At 43.4% G+C, this 13985-nt stretch overlaps 1 pseudogene; it reads left to right on the top strand.

Moving 5' to 3' along the window:
• Positions 1-8969: 8969 nt before the first annotated feature.
• LOC127042190 (olfactory receptor 14A16-like) lies at positions 8970-10541 on the top strand (annotated as a pseudogene).
• Positions 10542-13985: the final 3444 nt, after the last annotated feature.

The raw sequence follows: 13985 nt of genomic DNA, 5'->3' as shown, positions 1-13985 counted from the left end.
TGCAACAGTCAGAAATACCTGCACCACCTTTGAGGAAGACCGCTGCCGGTGTCTACAAGAGGCACACGAACGACGTTGCAGAGCACCAGCAGCACACAACCCACTGACTGCGAACTTCCCGTGCACCATCTGTAGCAAAATGTACACCTCTAGAATTGGCTTGTACAGCCATCAGAGGGCACACCATGAGACCAACAATAGATGATTTGCTCAGATTTGTCATCATCGGATCGATGGACTACCAAGATGGGTTAGAGATATGGATAGGGCTTAAGGCTAACACTAAACTGGTGCCAGACTCTGACACTGTCTCCATTTCTCTCCTTTCCCAGTCAACTAAACCCTTACAATTGGTACATTGGAATTACTCTTCCCTTCTGGCTTCTTTCAATAATTAGGATTCTGGGACCTGATGTGTTAGTCACTTTTAGCACCACACCGATGAATGGAGTAGAGAGACAGAGATCAACATTGACAAGGACTTGCACAGAGAAAGGATGCAGTGCCACTGTCCATGTCATCAGTGTGAGGGGTATTCTGATGTGAGGCTCCCACAGTCACTCCAGTTGAAGCTGTTCCACTCTGGATAAATAATTAAAGAGTTATTGGAGCAGGGGACTGAACACTGGGTCTCCCAGGTGAGTGCTCTGACCACCAGGCTACAGGGTAATTCTCATGTTCTCTCTCTCCCTCTCTGACCCAATGATTCTTCAGTTATTTAATCCAAAGTGGATCAGCTTGGACAGGAGAGGTTGAGGGAGCCCCACATTGGAATATCCCACTGCCCAGTGGTTAGGACACTCACCCAAAAGGTGGCAGATACCCCTTCAAATCTCTTCTCCTCCTGGGGCAGAGGGGGGACTTGAACTCTGGTTGTTCTCCATGCCAGGTAAGTACCCTAACCACAGGCCTAAAAATTGAACAGGAGGGCCTTCTCCTTGTCACACAAAGCACCATAGATGCTTGACCCCAAGGAGAGGGTTCCCGGTTATGGATCACAAACTGGGATAGGTACCACCCACCAGCTCAACATTGGCAACTATCTCTGTGAGGGAGCAGGGCTTGGCACACACCCATCTAGTCATCATCTCCCATTGGTGAGGTTAGGCACCTCCTCACTGCAGGCTGGCAACTGTGGATCCCATTTAGGTGTTTACCTCTCCCCATTCACTGAACAAGGAGCCTAGGCTCTGAACACAGGCTTTGTGAATCACGGTGATTTTCTAAGTGCCTAAAAGTTAGGTGCTGCAATGCTCAGCATTAGGATACTGAAGGGCAAGATTTTCAAAGGCATTTAGGTGCCTGGTGGGATTTTCAAAAGCATTTAGGTACCTAAATCTGATTGAAATCAAAGATTGTTTTGAAAGTCCCACTAGATGCTTAAATACCTTAAAAAATCAGGCCCTAATTCCTTTTGTGAATCTATCCCTGAGTGTCTGATATCCCCTAAGAGGCTTTAACAATATAGTCCCAGAAGGCTGGAGATAGATCCCAAAACACTATTCCTGAGCCCTTCCTGACACTGAAGGGCTTTGTAAACTGCAGCCATATCCAGAAATGGGTTCTACAAACGGTCCTGTCCCTATAAAATCAGCCAAACACAGACCCCAGGACCAAATACTTATGAGTTTGAAGTTTTAAAATATAGGCCTGCTCACATCTCAGCTGGGACCATCCCACTTCTAGGTCATGCAGAACAATATGGTCGCAGCAGGGTATAAGTGAAACGCTGTTATTCATGGGATATTGGGCAGTCATTGGTAGCTGGGCAGCTTTGAAAATGAGGCCACTTTGAAAATGCCAGCTGAGGGCTTTGTCAAGTGGAAAATCATCTATTGTCAGATTTTAGAAATGGCCCCTGTCTTCATCCTTGGCCAGACAGAAACATCCATCCCTGAGCTTTGCAGTGTTCAGCAGCCAGCCTTGTGTTCATTGCTGTCTAGGGGTGCACAGGGACCATTCCCCTGCTAGGCCACTAGTGCCTATGTTGGCATAAGTGTTAGGGGGCTTATTCCTTCCCTCTCTCACTTCCCTGGTCCTTCTCACATGAACAGAGCAACAATACCCGAAGTCCGAAGGTGCAAACAATTCGATGTTTATTGGGGTGAACTTCCAGCACGCACGATTCCAGTTTCCTTCCTCAGTGTCCCCCTTCCCAGCTCTGACACCACAGAGCCTTGCCTGTGTCCTTGCTTCCATTCCTGGGAAGCACAGCATGGGGAGGAGGTGACCAGCCCTCTGTGGAGAAAGAAGTGGTTCGGGACTATTTAGAAAAACTGGATGAGCACAAGTCCATGGGGCCGGATGCGCTGCATCCGAAAGTGCTAAAGGAGTTGGCGGATGTGATTGCAGAGACATTGGCCATTATCTTTGAAAACTCATGGAGAACAGAGGAGGTATTGGATGACTGGGTAAAGGCTACTGTAGTGCCCATCTTTAAAAAAGGGAAGAAGGAGGATCTGGGGAACTACAGGCCAGTCAGCCTCACCTCAGTCCCGGGAAAAATCATGGAGCAGGTCCTCAAGGAATCAATTTGGAAGCACTTAGAGGAGCGGAAAGTGATCAGGAACAGTTAGCATGGATACACCAAGGGCAAGTCATGCCTGACTAACCTAATTGCCTTCTATGTGGAGATAACTGGGTCTGTGGATGAGGGGAAAGCAGTGGATGTGTTATTCCTTGACTTTAGCAAAGCTTTTGATATGGTTTCCCACAGTATTCTTGCTGGCAAGTTAAAGAAGTATGGGCTGGATGAATGGACTATAAGCTGGATAGAAAGCTGGCTAAATCATTGGGCTCAACGTGTAGTGATCAACGGCTCTATGTCTAGTTGGTAGCCGGTTTTAAGCGGAGTGCCCCAAGGGTCGATCCTGGGGCAAGTTTTGTTCAATGTCTTCATTAATGATCTGGAGAATGGCGTGGACTGCACTCTCAGCAAGTTTGCAGATAACACTAAACTTGGAGGAGTGGTAGATACGCAGAAGCTTAGGGATAGGATACAGAGAGACCTAGACAAATTAGAGGACTGGGCCAAAAGAAACCTGATGAGGTTCAACAAGGACAAGTGCAGAGTCCTGCACTTAGGACAGAAGAATCCCTTTCGCTGTTACAGACTAGGGACCGAATGGCTAGGAAGCAGTTCTGCAGAAAAGGACCTAGGGGTTACAGTGGACGAGATGCTGGATATGAGTCAACAGTGTGCCTTTGTTGCCAAGAAGGCTAAGGGCATTTTGGGCTGTATAAGTAGGGGCATTGCCAGCAGATCAAGGGATGTGATCGTTCCCCTCTATTCGACATTGGTGAGGCCTCATCTGGAGCACTGTGTCCAGTTTTGGGCCCCACACTACAGGAAGGATGTGGAAAAACTGGAAAGAGTCCAGTGGAGGGCAACAAAAATGATTAGGAGGCTGGAGCACATGACTAATGAGGGAAGGTTGAGGGAACTGGGATTGTTTAGTCTGCAGAAGAGAAGAATGAGAGGGGATTTGATAGCAGCCTTCAACTACCTGAAAGGGGGTTCTAAAGAGGATGGATCTAGACTGTTCTCAGTGGTACCTGATGACAGAACAAGGAGTAATGGTCTCAAGTTGCAGTGGGGGAGGTTTAGGTTGGATATTAAGTAAAACTTTTTCACTCAGAGAGTGGTGAAACACTGGAATTGGTTACCTAGGGAGGTGGTGGAATCTCCTCCCTCAGAGGTTTTTAAGGTCAGGCTTGACAAAGCCCTGGCTGGGATGATTTAATTGGGAATTGGTCCTGCTTTGAGCAGGAGGTTGGACTTAGATGACCACCTGAGATTCCTACCAACCCTGATATTCTATGATTATATGATTCCCATCTCCTGTTCCCATTTTCTCCTTTAGCAAAACATGATCCCAATTCCCCCATCCCCAGTCCCTGTTCCCAATACCCCTCATACACTTTCTAATTGACTGCAGACTATATAGTAAAACTTAAATTCTGCTTAGCTATATCTTAACCAATCATTTTACTGAAATTTAACTAACCAATCCTAACATATTGTAACATGATTTTTTAACCAATTATATCCCACCACCTTAATTGGTTTACATCCAACAAAATTAATTATACAGCAGACAGAAGCAATCACAGAACCAGACTAAAACCATGCAAATAAACATACAAAACAATACAGAAGTGAGGAGTTTACAACTACATCTATAAAGACATAAGGGTTTTCCAGCTGTGTCTATTGATAAGTGAGTTCTTACCAGACAGGATGCTATCAAACTAAGTTTCCTTTTACATCTTCTAGGCTCTTCCCTTTCTCTGGAGGTGATAGATCGGATCACCTTCCTAACAGTCTCAGATTGCCTTATTTCAATATGACTAAACAGGGCCTCGGACTATCACAGTAAGAGAAGGCCATTACACAGACAGACAATGATTTTTTATTCTTTCTTTTATATCTCTATAACTAGCTAAGTGATAAGAATACACCTAAATTCTTAAAGTATATGCCTCTGCAAACAGGCCTGAATATCTATATCCTAACAATAAGCATCAAAGTTTGTGCCTTGTGATGGCTTCATGGTGGCCTTAAGAAATGGACTAGTGATCGTTGTGCGGTTCCTAAAAGATGTGTCTCCACTGAGTTTTTTAGTTTAGTGCTGTCTGTATTAAGACAAAAATTAATATAATGGCTGAGAAAGAAAGAAAGAAAGAAAAGATTCTGGGCTGATCATCCCAACAGAAGTTGAAGATCAGATACTTGAAAACTGTGCAACACAGAATTCCTCCAAGGTTCTATCCCTAGTGGGACTGAACCATTCTCCGTCACCATTAAAAGTTACACTTGTAATTAAACCCATGGGGCAAAGAGCTAAGAAAGTGCAGACTGGTTCAGAATTCTTGAATCAGCTTCAGATCAGATTGGCATGCAAAAAATATTGATTTATGAGTGTGTAATGGGCTAGATCCCCAGCCGATGTAAATTGACATCGCTCGATAGAAATCAAAGGCCCAGATTCCCATTTGACATAAATAGTCCAAACTGCCATGAACTCAATGGAAGTGTAACGATTGACACAAGCTCATGACCTGGCCCTTAGTTTTTAGTCTTCACCTCTAGTTTCCTCTTGGTGACTGACTTCAAGCAGATGGGGCAGCCTGAGCTGTGGGTTCCTCTAGCGGATGCATCCCAAGAGCTGCTGATACAATGCATGATACAATGCAGGAAGGAAAAGAATCTCTGCTCACCCAGAAGTGATTACGTGGTGTTAATGAAGGACCAGGCTATTCCAGGCCAGCTGAGATTCTGGTGCCACTAGGCTCTTAGCTATTGTAGGTCATGTAGCTGTGTTAGAAATCCCAGTTTTATTTTGCAAATACCTTAGGACATGCTCTGGGCCTCTGCCCTGCCTGGATTTTAGCCAAGGGTACTTCGAGAGATGCTTTTGTCATGTGAGATCCAGGGCGGGGGCTGTTCTCCCTCTGTGGGGTTAGAGTGGGGCAGGTTGTCAGGGTGGTTTGCTCCAGAGGTGAGATCAGAACTGGGCTTAAAGCCTTGGAGGCGGGATTCAACTATTTAGCCCCAGAGCAGAGAAATTCTGGGCTGTGACCATGTCTGAACCCTGCACAAGCCAGAATCAGCTCTAGAGCTCGGAGGAGTTTTCGGTCTCTGATCCCATTTAGTCCTTCGTCTCTCAGCCAAACGTGTCCAAGGAGGCAAGCAGAGAGCACCCATCTGTGGAGTGGATCTCTATCTGCTAGGGACTGCAGAGAGACGCAGGAAATCCACCAAAGGGACATGGAAACTGTTGCTGGATAATACAGTGATGAGAGCATGAGACAGAGATGACCAAAGAATCCTGGCGCTGGAGGATCAATTTTGCTTTCAATTATATATGTGAAGATATTAATAAAGAAACAAATTTACTACTAGATACATGAATTGTAATTCAAACTCTTTAAGACTTTTATTATCAAACAGCTAGAGCCTGTCAGATTTATTTCCAGCAGAAAGTAAGAACCTAAATATAAGTTACAATTTGAACTGTAATGACTTAACTCTCAGTCTTGTCAGTCATCTAGTTTTGGTCAGGAAAAAAAGAAGGTGGATAATTTTGACTTTGCATCAGAAATCAGAAATGTTTGCAGGGTTTGCCAACCAAAAACTAATTTAATTTCAGCTAATAGGTACTGTAAACTGGAAATTGTATGTTGCAAACCAAAGAATATTGGGATTTGCAGATTTCAATAAAATAAAACAAATATCTGAGTATAGGAGATACTTTCCCTAAACATCTTTGTTTAGTTCAAAAACTCATTTTCCTACTACTACAAAAAAATTAAAAAAAATTTAAAAAAATCTAAATTTCCAACCATCTCTAATTTGAAATGGAGCTTTGAACAAGGGTGGGGACATTAGTGCAGTTCAATAATACCATAGTTTCAAAATCATTTTTTCTCTTGAAACTGGGTTTGTTTCTGTGTCAAAGGGACAGTTACTGGAAGGGCAAAATTGACTGAGCAGCAGAGCTGATAGCCACAGTTTATGTTTTCTACGCACTAGCAGCTTTTGGCTCAGAGTTGACCCACTAGTTAAAGCCAGTCTAGCTCAGTGCTGCCAAAGGACATACAGGAGGTAAATGGGACTAGAGCCCCTGTTTCCAGGCCTTGGAATTGACAAGATAGACACAGGACCTGGATTACAAAGGGCTTAAGCACCTAAAGAAGGTGAAAGGTACCTTGTGGGATTTACAATAGCATCTGAGCAGGTCAGATGCCTAACTCCCACTGAATGTTCACAGGATTTAGCCACCTGGCTCACTTAGGAGCATTGATAAATCCCAGTAGGTGTCTGTCTCCGTCTTTTAATCCTGGCCCACAGTTAACACAGAAGTTGGGCTGGAATCAGGGAACCCTGTTGTAGATCATAGGCTCTGTGTTATGCTGAGGTCAGACTAGAGGGTCAGAATGGCTTTATCACTTTTTGGCTTTAAAACCTTTGTTTCTGTGCCCTGGCCTCTGGGTCTCTGCTTCTGAGCTGTGCTGGGCTCCAGGGCATGAGGAAATAGACATGGATAAATCACCTTCCCACAGCATCAGTCCTTTAATGTCAGTGCAGCTCAAAGCCAGATACGCACAGCTCGTCTGCAGAGAGCAACAGGTTTGAGTCTAGTTCAAATGCACAATGAGGGGTGAAAGGATTCTCAGATACCTGTCCCATTAGCTTCTAGATTCTAGTCTATAGATAGATATTGACCAAAACATCCTAGTATTGGATGACTGAATGTGTCTTCTGTTGGGAAGAAATCCACAAAGACTGGTACAGTAAGTCTGCTATTACAATTAAATATGTTGGGAGATCAACATACCAGAGAAAATTAAGATGATGAATATGAACTAGAATACGAACTAGTTAAGATCTTTACTATCAGTTTAATGAGATACTTACTGCTGACTCGAAGTTTTCCTCCCTTCAGGAAAATTTTTACTTTTCACTAAAAACCCAAAATCCATTTTCCCCTCAGTTTTTGGCAATTGAAAAGTTTCTGCTGAAAATTATTCTTATCTCAAAACTCAAAAAAGTTTGTTTTTTCAGTTTTCCGTTTTTTTACAAAACAATCCCAAAATGTTTGAGAAAAGCAGACAGATTCTGTGATTTGTTGTTGTTTAGCTAAAAAACCAATCTCCATTAAAAAGAACACAGCAGAAAATTTCCAGCCAGTCTTAAATGTTAAATAAATTGGGGAACATTAATATTTCCTGCTAAGAGCCTGATTTCACACCCATTTATTCTATTGCAGCTGTGTGATTTCTCTTTCAAAACGAAAGTTGTGAGGAGGTAACAGCTGAATAAACAGTAAAGTCAGCAGAACACAGATTATGTTTTATAGAGACTAGCCCCTTTAAACCCTGAGTTAGAGCTGAACCAGACAGCCAAAGCCTCTCTATCCTGCCACCATTCAAGGACATACGGGAACTCACTGGGAGTAGAACTCAGGGCTCTTGGCCCAGCTACACGCTGCTGCCGGCTGAGCATAAACTGTGTAAATGGGTGTGCAGAACATAAACAGAGTAAGACATGGGGCTACATTTCCAAAGGGATTTAGGTGCCTAGTGGGATTTTCAGGAGCACCTAGGAGCTCACAGCTCATTGATTTCAAGGCGGGTTGGGGCCCTGATGCTTTTGAGAATCACAGTAGGTCCCTCAATACCTTTAACAATCTGCCCCACAGCTCCTCTCTGAAAGCTCTTACAGTCCTAGTAGACACAGCAGAGACGGGGCAGTGGGTGTTTGAAACAGAGGCAGAAAGAGGGGAAATGATGGGTCCAAGGTCACACAGCAGGTCACTGGCAGAGACAAGAACAGAGCCCAGGTGTCCTGACAGCCAGTGCACCGCACAGCACATAGTAAATGATATGTTTACTACTAGTCAATTGTTAGACGTAGGCAGAAATGCTGCTGGGAGCTGGTGCCATAAATCAATTTGAGAGCAGGGAGTCGGCCGTCTAAGCACAGGGCTCGGGCTAGAAAAATTAAACATGAGCTGCTATTTACGATTCTAGATGATTCTATGTCATAAGGGGGAATCAGGCTGGGTTAGAATTTTAGTTCATCAGTTTCATACCCAAGTTGTGAGCTTGTTGATGGTTGCAATAGCAAGAATGGTTGGATTTGGCGCGTGCTTTGTTACATCGGCATTTTATCAAGCAACACCAGAGGCCAAATCCTCAGATGGGATAAAGTGATGAAGCTGCATTGAATTTAAAGAAGCTGACCCAATTTACAGAACTGTGGTAATGTGACTCTTTGATTGTCAGAGGCGAGGAGTACTAACAACATCTAGTCATTGCAAGGGATGAGTGCTCTGCCCCTTTGACATTCATATAATGAGATATTAGGGAAAGGGGAATCAGAGACATTCTCTCTGTCACTGTAATCCTGACCACTGTCCTTCTCATTCCCTTCACAGCCATCACATGACATACTGAGGAAGAAAATGTCCAACCAAAGTACTGTGACTGAATTCCTTCTTCTGGGATTTTCTGATGTTCAGGAGCTGCAGATTTTACATTTTGCGGTGTTTCTTGTGCTTTACCTGATGTCCCTGCTGGGGAACCTTCTCATCATCATAGCAATAGCCCTCAACCACCATCTTCACATCCCCATGTACTTCTTCCTGATGAATCTGTCCATCATAGACCTCGTCTCCATCTCTGTCACCATCCCCAAATCCATGGCCAATTGCACCATGAACACAAGATCCATTTCTTATTCTGGATGTGTCACCCAAGTCTTTTTTTCTTATTCTTTGGTTCAGCAGATTTTACCTTACTGATCATCATGGCATATGACCAATACGTTGCCATATGCCAGCCACTGCACTATGAGACAGTGATGAACAGGAGAACTTGTGTCCAAATGGCATCCAGTGCCTGGATCGGTAGTAGTCTCAATTCTGTACTGCACAATGGGAACACATTTGCAATGTCTTTCTGTGGAGGCAACATGGTGGATCAGTTCGTCTGTGAAATCCCCCAGCTCCTCCACCTCACCTGCTCTAACTCACACCTCATTGAAGTTGGGATTCTCATCTTTAGTCTGTGCTTTGTCTCAAGCTGCTTTGTTTTCATAATTGTGTCATATGTTCAGATCTTCAAAGCAGTGCTGAGAATCCCCTCTGAGCAGGGCCGGCATAAAGCCCTATCACCCTGCCTCCCTCACCTCTTTGTAGTCTCCTTGTTGTTTTGTACTGCTGCCTTTGCCTACCTGAAACCTACCTCCAGCTCAACATCAGGTCTGAATCTCATGGTGGCTGTTCTCTATTCTGTGTTGCCACTAATGATGAATCCGATCATCTACAGCATGAGAAACAAAGAGATCAAAGGTACTCTGAGTAAATGGATAGGTTGGAGGCTAATCACTAAGAACAAAATGTCCATATTTCTTCTTCAGTAGCAATTTCATTCTATGTTTCTTTATAAATATGATCAGCTGGTGACACTATTTCCTCCAGGAGAAAATACTGTGCAGTCTGTTTATGCAGAATTGGGTATTTTCACTTGTAAAAATACAGACAAACATGACTCAAGAAAAAAAGGAGTTTCTATTGGTTTACAGCAATGTATATATGATTTGATTTTATCTATCGTATACTGCTACCAATCACCATGCTATCTGAGACCATTGCCTATAAAATCAGTAGCCGTAGCAAAGTCCATAGTGAGGTCTCTGGCTCATCTTATATTTTGGGATAAAAACTCAGATTGACGTATCAATGAATTTGTTTTTTGTGTTTTTGGTTTATTTGTATGTGTGTGTGTGTGTCAGAGTTTTAGCTTATTTTTGCTTAACTGGTGGGCTGGTGGTTTGGTTTGTTTCTTTGTTTTAGGAGGTTTTGAAGGTGGAAAGGCCTGGGAAGAGGTGAGTGTTTGGTGGGACAGGATTTTCAATGTTTGTCCTCTCTTGGGACTGTCCATATGTCATCTCTTTGATGGGAGTTTCTGAGCGAACTGAAGGTTTGCTCTCCACAGTGAGAAAAGAGAGCAAAAGAGGTTTCTTCATGGCTTAGTTCCTACTGAAATGAATATGTACAAACTGTGTCATTCTTGCAGTTGTGGAAAGGCTGTTTTAAAGAAAAGCTTTTTGCAGAGTTTCCTAAAGAAAATCTGACTCGGAATAATGAGGCCAAATTTGGATTCCATGGAAGTGACTGGGGCTTACCCCCTCACATCAAGGAGATCAGGATTTGGCCAATAGCCTATATACACAAGGATCCAGATTTGCCTGACAGCACTTTGGAGAAAGTGAGTGTGACAGAGATATAAGGGTCCGATTTCTCAACTCGGATAGACCAGCTCCAATGTAGTTTAATACTGATGAGTTTCTGGGCCAAAGTCTCTGGTCTATACTCAGTAGTGACATGAACACCAATGTAAGATCTTCTCTGGGGTCATTTTGTTCTAGCCCTGGTGTAAGTGCAGTGCTCTGGTGTTCCATATGCCATCCCATGTGCATCTACTCACATCCAAGCTGAGAAATGATCTCAGAAGTTGTCCTGTTATTAGTATTAGAAGATGATCTTTGTGCATGGTTGTGCACAATACAAATATGACAAAGAAAAGCAGAATATGTGATTAAATAGAGAAACTGACAGACAGGACCATTCCTTCTCCTAACACACAACCTCATTTAATCATAATGACAGATTTCTATTTGATTGTGAATTATATTAGCTACCCTAGCTAATGAATAATTTATAGAAATTATTGTTCTTCTTTTCCTGTTAATGATTGTCTATGTCCAGATCATGATTTTCTTATAAGCACTCCCTATTAAACATTATTAAGCAAAGATTTTTTATGACTATATCTTACTCCATCAGTCATTTACAAATAGCTCATCTTAACACACTTAGTGTTTGAACTTTGAGCTGTTTTGACTGGATACATTTTCAACCTGCTCTGGTTTGCTTCTCTGAGCAAATGGTAGTATCACAGTCGGGATCCTTAGGCCAATCCTCAGCTGATTTATATTGTCATAGCTCTATTGAAGTCAGATCTCTGAGAATTCACGCCAGCTGAGGAACTGCTCCAAACACTCATGATTATGAATTTAAAACTCGCTTTCTTCGAACTCTCTGTACACTGGTCCTAATTCCACAGCCACTTCAGCATGTTCTTAACTTTAATCATATGAATGCCCCCATTGAAGGTTTAAAGGTAAACTCATGCTTAAGTCTCTGTTGGATATTATCATAACCTTAGTCCCAGATTTGGACCTTAGCGTCCAAAATATGGGGGTTAGCATGAAAACCTCCAAGCTTAGCTACCAGCTTGGACCTGGTACTTGCTGCCACCACCAAAAAAATTAGAGTGTTTTGGGGCACTCTGGTCCCCCCAAAAAACCTTCCCTGGGGACCCCAAGACCCAAATCCCTTGAGTCTCACAACAAAGGGAAATAATCCTTTTTCCCTTCCCCCCTCCAGGTGCTCCTGGAGAGATACACAGACACAAGCTCTGTGAATCCAAACAGAGTGACTCCCCCTCTCCGTTCCCAGTCCTGGAAACAAAAAGCACTTTCCTCTTCACCCAGAGGAAATGCAAAATCAGGCTAGCAAATTCAACACACACACAGATCTCCCACTGATTTCTTCCTCCCACCAATTCCCTGGTGAGTACAGACTCAATTTCCCTGAAGTAAAGAAAAACTCCAACAGGTCTTAAAAGAAAGCTTTATATACAAAAGAAAGAAAAAATACATACAAATGGTCTCTCTGTATTAAGGTGACGAAATACAGGGTCAATTGCTTAAAAGAATATTGAATAAACAGCCTTATTCAAAAAGAATACAAATCAAAGCACTCCAGCACTTATATTCATGCAAATACCAAAGAAAAGAAACCATATAACTTACTATCTGATCTCTTTGTCCTTACACTTAGAAACAGAAGATTAGAAAACAGAAACTACTTCTCCAAAGCTCAGAGAAAGCAGGCAGCCAGACAAAGACTTAGACATAAAACTTCCCTCCACCCAGAGTTGAAAAAATCCGGTTTCCTGATTGGTCCTCTGGTCAGGTGCTTCAGGTGAAAGAGACATTAACCCTTAGCTATCTGTTTATGACAGATATGGGTTAGGGGTATGGATAGGGCTTAAGGCTAACACCAAACTGGTGCCAGACTCTGACACTGTCTAGATTTCTCTCCTTTCTCAGTCAACTAAAGCCCTACAATCGGTGCAATGGAATTACTCTCCCCTTCCACAAGTACTCCTGTTCTTTCTCTTCTTCTGGCTTCTTTCAATAATTAGGATTCTGGGACCTGACGTGTCAGTGACCTTCGGCACCACACCAATGAATGGAGTTGAGAGAGAGAGAGATCAAGTGGACAATGGGTCTCCCAAGTGAGTGCTCTGATCACCAGGCCGCAGGGTAATTCTCATGTTCTCTCTCTCCCTCTCTGACCCAATGATTCTTCAGTTATTTAATCCAAAGTGGATCAGCTTGGACAGGAGAGGTTGAGGGAGCCCCACATTGGAATATCCCTCCACCCAGTGGTTAGGACACTCACCCAAAAGGTGGCAGATCCCCCTTCAAATCTCTTCTCCTCCTGGGGTAGAGGAGGGACTTGAACTCAGGTTGTTCTCCATGCCAGGTAGGTACCCTAACCACTGGGCTAAAAGTTAAACAGGAGGGCCTTCTCCTTGCCACACAAAACACCATAGATACTTGACCCCAAGGAGAGGGTTCCCAGTTATCGATCACAAACTGGGATAGGCACCACCCACCAGCTCAACATTGGCAACTATCTCTGTGAGGGAGCAGGGCTTGGCACACACCCATCTAGTCATCATCTCCCATTGGTGAGGTTAGGCACCTCCTCACTGCAGGCTGGCAACTGTGGATCCCATTTAGGTGTTTACCTCTCCCCATTCACTGAACAGAGAGCCTGGGCTCCAAACACAGGCTTTGTGAATCACGGTGATTTTCTACATGCCTACAGTTTAGGTGCTGCAATGCTCAGCGTTAGAATACCGAAGGGCAAGATTTTCAAAGGCATTTAGATGCCTGGTGGGATTTTCAAAAGCATTTAGGTGCCTAAATCTGATTGAAATGAAAGAATCTTTTGAAAGTCCCACTAGACGCTTAAATATCTTAAAAAATCAGGCCCTAATTGCTTCTGTGAATCTAGCCCTGACTGTCTGATATCCCCTAAAAGGCTTTAACAATATCATCTCAGAAGGCTGGAGATAGATCCCAAAACACTATTCCTGAGCCCTTCCTGACACTGAAGGGCTTTATAAACTGCAGCCATATCCAGAAATGGGTTCTACAAATGGCCCTCTCTCTTTAAAATCTGCCATGCACAGACCCCAGGGCCAAACACTCATGAGTTTGAGGTTTTAAAATATAGGGCTGCTCCCATTTCAACTGAGATAGGGACCACCTTACCTCTAGATTGTGCAGAACAATCTGGTCCCAGCAGGGTGTAAGTGAAAGGCCGTTATTCATAAGA

The sequence above is a fragment of the Gopherus flavomarginatus genome, unplaced genomic scaffold (assembly GCF_025201925.1).
Source record: "Gopherus flavomarginatus isolate rGopFla2 unplaced genomic scaffold, rGopFla2.mat.asm mat_scaffold_34_arrow_ctg1, whole genome shotgun sequence".
In the NCBI taxonomy this organism is placed as follows: domain Eukaryota; kingdom Metazoa; phylum Chordata; order Testudines; family Testudinidae; genus Gopherus; species Gopherus flavomarginatus.
Note: the sequence above shows the minus strand (reverse complement) of the source record. Positions and strands in the feature narration are given on the sequence as shown.